The sequence below is a fragment of the Nelumbo lutea genome, chromosome 4 (assembly GCF_056320005.1).
Source record: "Nelumbo lutea isolate HS-2025 chromosome 4, American lotus-T2T, whole genome shotgun sequence".
Lineage (NCBI taxonomy): Eukaryota > Viridiplantae > Streptophyta > Magnoliopsida > Proteales > Nelumbonaceae > Nelumbo > Nelumbo lutea.
Genome location: NC_142687.1, coordinates 84,234,489 through 84,241,349, shown reverse-complemented (window position 1 = coordinate 84,241,349; position 6,861 = coordinate 84,234,489). Strand labels below are relative to the sequence as shown.

The 6,861-nt window shown below is 39.1% G+C and overlaps 1 long non-coding RNA gene across 1 annotated transcript; it reads right to left on the bottom strand.

The window, feature by feature from the left end:
• Window positions 1-4,937, bottom strand: LOC148861425 (uncharacterized). The gene is made up of 3 exons (XR_016112398.1): window positions 4,501-4,937; window positions 2,305-2,424; window positions 1-2,029 (listed from the first exon to the last, which is right to left on the bottom strand). It is a non-coding gene; the product is annotated as an uncharacterized LOC148861425 (long non-coding RNA).
• Between the last annotated feature and the right edge of the window lie 1,924 nt (window positions 4,938-6,861).

Below are 6,861 nucleotides of genomic sequence, written 5' to 3'. Positions count from 1 at the left end.
TTTTTATTATGATTCTAGACTCTTATTTATGTGAACCAAATGGTTGGCAATGGGAAGTTTAAGAATACAATTTTTGTGAATATTTGGCATTTCCATCAATGGCAAATGGTGTTCCAACTACTCCAACTTTTTAGCGTAACGACATGCGGTACCCCTCACCGTTTAATGTTTTGCGGAATCCTTAAGTTTTTTTTGACAATTGTTTAATTCCTCCCTGCTGTTAATATCTGTTAATGTTCCGTCGATATTCATACACACGTGGCACCATATAATTTTTTTCAAAATCTAATTTTGTCCTTCATCCCTCTCCCTTCTTCACCATCTCTCCCCAGCGGTGGCTACAATGAACCACTCTACAACCTCCCTTGCCGGTACCCGTAAATTGCAGCGATGGCGATGATTTTGGTATCGTCGTCGCAGGCAATGGCGACTGTCGCTCTCCCTTCTTCTTCACCATCTCTCCCCGACGGCAGCTACAGTGAACCACTCTACAACCTCCCTTGCCGGTACTGTAAGTTGCAGTGGTGGCGGTGATTTTGGTATTGTTGTCACAGGCAAGGCAATGGGCGATTACACGGTTGCCGGTGTTAGAGTCATCCCTCTTTCCTTCTCGCCAACCCAGAACTCGCCTCTCTCTGCAACGGACATTCTTGGAAGATGATGATGCCGGTGGTAGTTATCTGTTCATCGAAGATGGAGGAAGGAGAAGTAGAGGAAGAAGGAGAAAGAGAAAAACTTGGCTGTCTGTATCAGAATGCGTGGAGGGGTCCGCCGCCGCTGCAATTTGCAGCGACGGTGATGAAACAGGGGCGAGAGGGAATGGAGGAGAAAGAGAGAGAACGAAGTGGAGGAAGAGAGAGAGGGAGGGAGCCATTCGCCGGTGGTTACCATCGCCTGCATGCACTAACTGGCGCCTGATGGTGGACTAGTAGAGGTATAGGTTGATTTATGAACTCAACAAGACCACACCAGTAGTTCCAGCTGCAAAGCCAGAATCCAAAGCTACACTAGAAGGGCTCGTCGCAGGCACAACCATCGCAGGCGACGGTAGCCACCTGCGAAGGGGACAAAGGGGAGAAAGAACAAAGAGCACCCACCACGATGGGTTTCTCCCTTACCTATTCCCCGTCCCCATATCCTTCACCTGCAGATGCGGAGGAACGAAGATCACCAGCTTTTGCGATGGCAGAGAAGGTGGCGACTTTCTTTGGTTTTTGCAAGTGAACAAGAATGGATTTCTTAGAATGGAGGAACCCAAGTGGTTGGACAATAAATACCTCCAATCGATGTCTAAGATATTTGCTACTACTTGGAGGTCGAAACCCAAAAAGAAACCATCGCTTAATAGCTTGGAGGAAGGAAGGCATGTGTCAAATTCTCCTTCCTTATCTCCAACACATCCACTAGAGCTCCAACAAGAACGAGTAGTAGAGAAACGAGGTAAAGTCTGATCTCAACACCATCGCCATGGATTCCGATATATAAGTCAAGTCCGATCTTGAATTTTTCTTAAATCAAAACTAGACAGATCTAAGCAGAACTTTGCTTAACTTATCTTATTGTCTTATTTCTTGAAAGATAAGAGCATTAAGATTCATACACCCAAGGTAACTCTGGGACCGTTGCAACTTCCAACAGAAAACTAGGGCCTCGTTATTACATGTCATTACGCTAAATAGTAGAGATAGTTTAAGAGATTGACCCATATAAAAAAGCATACAAAGGGCATCTTGGTAAAAAATAATAACATAAAAACAACCAACTACTCCCACCATCAATGCAAATACAACGGTCTCTTCTATCAAGTAAGCCAGTTTCTCTCTCCTCTTCACGCCAACTACGACTATTCTTTTTGAATATAAACTACGGAGCTTCCAAACGGCATAGAATTAGCAGCCCGGGCATCCTGTCACAAATGTATCCTCTCTATCTTTATCAAAATGTTGGAAAGCTTTATATAGATGTTTGTCTCTTTCTAGCTTGTGCCTATGCATGGTTGCAGTAATAAATTCAATATATCCACATCAGCCTAGAAAAAGAAAGAAATGATCAACCCAATAATTTCAGACGTAAAATAAAAGATTGAAATTCCAGAATGATCATCGATTTCCAGTCTGAACAGCTCAACTGCCTGGGGTCAATGACGTTTTGAAAACATTGATGATGATCATGATATAATCATAGAATGATCTTGGAAGGAAGTGGCAGAAAGCATAAAAGGAAATACCTTTCATCATCCAATGAAATTCCAAGAGTATCATGCAGTAGAGCCACAATATAAAATGAAGAGAAGCAATATCGTACCAAATCATCCTCAGAAAGGCTATTGTATTTCTTTTTGAGTGTTGATCAATCTTCTTCACAAAATTGTTGTCCAGTCAACATCAGATTGCATAGGAATGCTATTTCAGGCAGTCTGAAGAACTGTCAAGCAAAAGCAAAAAAGAAATGGAGGCTTAGAAATCATATAACCAAGTAATAGCACAATACTACTAACAGGAAGAATATATTTTTAGAAGGCATTGAGTCATTGACTATACATAGCCAATATGGTAATTCTCACAAACATATTTAAACTCCATATATGAAATTTTATTTTTAAACTCCATACGTGAAATTGTTGATAACCTGGCAGAAAGGTAAGGAATCCACAGAAAACTAATCACCCATGTCCACACTATATTAGGGTGTACTATACAATAAATCTCTAATATAGAGACTGTGTGGAAGGGGGTTAGGGTGGTTTTGCAATAGTTCCAAGTTCCAACACTATAGCATGGGCCCTTGGACATACAGTCACATCTTTAAGGGAGGTGATATATTTGGCCACAGAATTGAGGACAGTTTTTGAGTGGACTCAACAATCAGCAAGCAGCATGGAAGATGTCCTAGCGAGGCAAGGAGTACACAAGAATCATTTATATTGGGTATCATTCTCCCAAGTCCCAATTGTCCAAAACAAACATATCAACCTCCTCCTCTCGTTTCACAATCACATCCCTTATTCTTCTAAACTGCGTTTTAATGTTTTACTCTTCTCCTCACCCCCCTATTAATGGAGCCAACCTGGCAAATGATACAACTTTTTTTACTGTTTCACTCGCCCCCCAACCAATGCAACAATACATTACAAAAATAAAAATAAAAATAAACAAATTGAAAATGTAAATGTGAAGTGTGATTCTGGACCTGTTGTTGTATTTGTGAAGATGGTCAGCTAGCTAAGCTAAAAATTGTGTGGAGTTGAATTGAATGTGGGAAGAGGGTTTGGCTCGAGTCAGACTGTTGTAACAAAACAACCTTCAGAGGTTCAGGCTTCACCAAAATCAAAGAGAGAATTGTGATGTGAGGTGTGAGATAACAAGCCATTCTTTCCTCCCATTTCCTTGGGGTCTGGTGTTTGTTTTACAGGTGCAGGTGCAAGTGCAGCAACCTCTGTTCTGCATATAAAAAGTCAGAATAGTTGTCCCAGCAACAACCTCTATTCTTCCTAGATTTATCCAGTAAATCTAAAATAGAAGCCTAATCTAGATAACATAGAACACAACCAGTCACACCACAACATTGCCAAATAAAATAAAAAGAAAAAAAAAATAAAAGAGAAACTGATATGATGTGATGAAACTTATTATTCTGTAAACCATTTCCTAGGTGTTGCATTATTATAGAATGAAACTTAAATTAATCAATTCAACAGATAAAACAGCATTTAAAACTCAACAAGAAAAATGGTAATGCCAATATCAACCCAGACCTCCTCATCTCCAAGAACAAATAAACAGATAAAGTAAACAAAAGTTGAAATGCATTCTAACTTAATAAAAAAAATTGGCAATTGCTCTGTAATTACCAAAAAAATTTCAAACCTCCTCGGGTCCTAACAAGAAGAGTATAGAATACCAAGAAAAAGAGTGTATAGCACTATTTTCAAAGCCGGACCGGACCGGACGGCCGGACCGGAAAGCTGGGAACCGGTCACCTGACTGGTTCCGTTTTCCTCCAAAACTGTTTTTTTTTTCTCAAAATTATTGATTTTGATCAGCAAACCACTGAACCGGCCTGTTAACCGTTCGAACCATTTGAATGGTTTTGACCGTCTTCCAATTTTTTAATTTTTTTTTAAATTTTTTATTTTTTTTTGTCACGACAGGCCAGCTGTTTGAATTGAACAGTCGAACCGTTCGAACCAGTAACCGGATCCTGACCGATTGGGTCACCGGTTCGTTTTTAAAAACCATGGTGTATAGAATGAAAAAAACCGCTGCTCATCAAGCAATGTTAAAATAGCATGTGAATATATTACAGAACTATTTAGTTTGCATACAGGAAATACCTGCAGATAGAAAGAGAGATGGGAGTATTGAGGCAAATCGATGGATTTGGAGTTCAGATCTCTCTTCCGACGAGGGAAGTGACATAAAAACGAAAAGAAAACTGAAATGAGAGTTTAGATCTCTCATTACCTCGGCAGATGGATGGATTTGGAGTTCAGATCTATACCTCTGTTGCAGACGCAGAACCTTTCTCTTCTCTATTGAACGCTCGAAGATGGATTTGGAGTTCAGATCTATACCTCTATCCAGACGCAGAACCTTTCTCTTCTCTATCGGACGCTCAAAGAGAAAACAGTCGAAACCTGCTTATTTACTTCGACCAAAATCGTGGCAAAATTTTCTTCCTTTTTTATAAAGCAATATTTTCACCTATTTTCGATGCAAATCTTTGTCTATACACATTTTTGCATCGAATAGGCATATATTTTGAACTCTTACCAAACGGATGCAAATCTGAACCAGAGTACAAATTTACAACGGTTCATATTTATACTCCAACCAACCTAGCCTTAATGGAAAATTTTCCAAACTAAGCCTTATGAATAAATGCTTTACAAACAAGAAGCGTTACAAACAAGAGGTTTAAAGTAAGTAATACTAAAAACGAATCATGCAAATTTAGTAACAATGGCTGTATAAATTAGGGTACAATTTGGATTGGAGACTAAAAGATAACTCAATGTGAGTTTTTTTTTACCTTGATTCAATAATTTATGACAAGAGAGGACCGGAGGAGGAACCTGCTCATAGAATAAGAGTAGGGTGGACAAAAGGATGGGGTATAATTAGGGATGTCAGTTGGCCAGGCCTAGAGTGTTAATTGGACTAGATTTGGTCCAATCCGATTCAGTCCAACATTAAATGGACCGGACCAAATTTGGTCCAAATCCCATACAAATCGGATCCAATCCGGTCCAAATAAAATGCAAATGGATCGGATTGGACACAATCCGGTCTAATTTAAATAAAACTTTAAAATTTACATAAAACCCAAAAAATATATAAAAAAATGCAGAAATATATTAACATTTTCACAAATATATAAAATTGACGCTACCTGGCTTAAAGATACAACATTAGAGAAAAATGGGGTTTTCTAGGAAGTTATGATTTTCTCATACATGATTTTGTTTTATGTGGTATAACTTGTGGTTTCAAATTAATGCAATGGAAAACAACATGCCTAGTACCTAGTAGACACGTTTCCTATTTTTCTTTTAATTCCTTTCTCCATTATTGATAGATAGTTATTCTGTCCACTTCCCTCTGTTCACATATCATCCCTCAAGACATGATATGCCAGTTTCATTTGCAGTTGTGCCTATAGAAAATCTTGGGAGAAAGAAGATAAACAGACGGAAGTGGAAAAGGGAGGGTGGGGCTGAGGAGAAGACAAATAAGGAAAGGAGAAATTGGTTCCTTGAAATGAAATGGAAATTTGCATGCCATCTAAGACAAGTTTGGAATGGTTAAAAATATAGTAATTTCATCTCTTACTGGATCTAATTCATTATAAAACCAAACATAAAATTTTCTTTATCAGCGGCTAATGATAAAAATAATATATAATCTTTCTCATTCTCTCATGCCCATAAAAAGAAAAAGAAATGAAGAAATAGCTCAAGTCTAAGATAAATTAGGGCTTTTAACAAAAAGAAAAAAGGAATTATAACATCCTTACTTTGTTCAACATTCAATTGGCTTTCCGGCTGAAGATTCAGGAACACAAAAAGTTCTTCTGCCCCTATCAACGATAGAGAACTCTTGGGGAGAAAATGAACATAACAAAGAAATCTCACTTCCGAATATCAGATAAAAAATATGATTATTGAGAACTCTCTCCCTATGAACACATTTGGAGCTCGTTGAAGAAAATGGAGTTGCAAAGGAGGCTCGAAGGAGAACCTCCGTGAAAGTCTATGGACGAAGCTCAGAAAAAAATGATGGCTAGAACTCAAGGAAACCAACTAAGGGGCGGTATATATCTATTTCAACGATTGATAGACGCCAGAGACTCAGAGAGAGATAGACGCCAGTGAGAAATAGATGCTGGTGAGAAATGTTGTACACGCAGCTCAAGCAAACCGACGGAAATTGATCCTCAGTAACCCTAGGTCCAGTACACGTCGCTGATTGAGAGAACCATCAGAAAAAACCGTTGAAAATTTGGAGAGATGGAGTTCGCTTGGAGAAACCATAAGTGAATAGGTTGGTTGGAGAATTGGAGAGGTGGAGTCCGAAATAAACTCGATCCTCAGACGGTTTGTGAACAAATCGGCCTCGTCCATTTCGGTCCACCAATCCGAGGCAAAAGTATGGACCGTCCAATCTAAATGCGATTTGGACGGGGTCCAACCCGAATCTGGTCCATTGACACCCCTAGCCAGGCCTACCCGATGGACCTAAAGCTATTATAATGGTACTGGTTCCATGTTTTTATTCCAATTAATAGTTGAGTTGGTTCCGGTTCTTGCGTGTCCATCCTGAACTGATTAGGAGCTCGAAATGATTATATATATATATATAT